The sequence below is a fragment of the Ursus maritimus genome, unplaced genomic scaffold, assembly GCF_017311325.1.
Source record: "Ursus maritimus isolate PB19 unplaced genomic scaffold, ASM1731132v1 scaffold_8, whole genome shotgun sequence".
NCBI lineage: Eukaryota > Metazoa > Chordata > Mammalia > Carnivora > Ursidae > Ursus > Ursus maritimus.
In genome coordinates this window covers 15,578,252-15,579,089 of record NW_024426996.1, presented here as the reverse complement: position 1 = coordinate 15,579,089, position 838 = coordinate 15,578,252, and the positions used below count along the sequence as shown (strand labels likewise).

General features: G+C 36.6%; 1 pseudogene; it reads right to left on the bottom strand.

The window, feature by feature from the left end:
- Positions 1-252: 252 nt before the first annotated feature.
- On the bottom strand, positions 253-408 carry LOC121101592 (annotated as a pseudogene).
- Between the last annotated feature and the right edge of the window lie 430 nt (positions 409-838).

Sequence of the window (838 nt, the reverse complement as noted above, 5' to 3'; positions counted from 1 at the left end):
CTTTGTAAATATTTTCAAGTCATATAAATACTTCCAGAAAAATCCACAAAACATGCTGTTCATGAAGAGCTGACTCAACTAGTGCACGATCAGTAATATACGTTCTTGGGTTCCTCTTTCAGTAGCAGGAATGATTCTATACCACTCTTTGCATTCATCTCCTTTCACCTGGCTTCCTTTCCTTTTGTGAAAATACCATGTAGAAGACCATTAAGTGCTATTTTGGTGAGATAAAACATTCATGTAAATTGATCTAATTAGAAGAACACAATTACTCTATTGATTTTTATACTAAAGAAAATGTTTGTCATTGTACTTGTCGTACGTCATAATGGAAAAGTTTTCCAAGAGCAGTAATCGCACCTCAGGTCAACGTCATTGGCCATGATACCGCCTCTGCACGAAGTGTGTATGTCATATTAGAAACTGCACAGAAGAACTTAAGAAAAGTGGGGAAAAGAATTAGGCCAAGGCTTGCAAAGAAATATATATTAGAATAACATTTTTAAAGGGTATATTAGTAACAAGATTTATGGGTGAGATGAAGCAGAATGAGAGCAGTAGCATCTTAATATTTAGGAAAGCTAATGGGACGCAGGTTCACATCATTATAAAAGCATTTCGAAGGACTGGGAATCCACCCCACTTGAAGCTTTGTGCATGATTCTGAACCTTATATGACAGGAATGGTAATGAAGCATCAATAAAGACAGCCATGATGATAAAGGATCTTTAGGTCATAGATCCTTGTGGAGACTAAAAATATGAGGTCAGTGCTCATTCTTGAGAGGGAAATGAAAGGTGAACAAGACGAATGCAGATGAAGTTTGGAAGACAG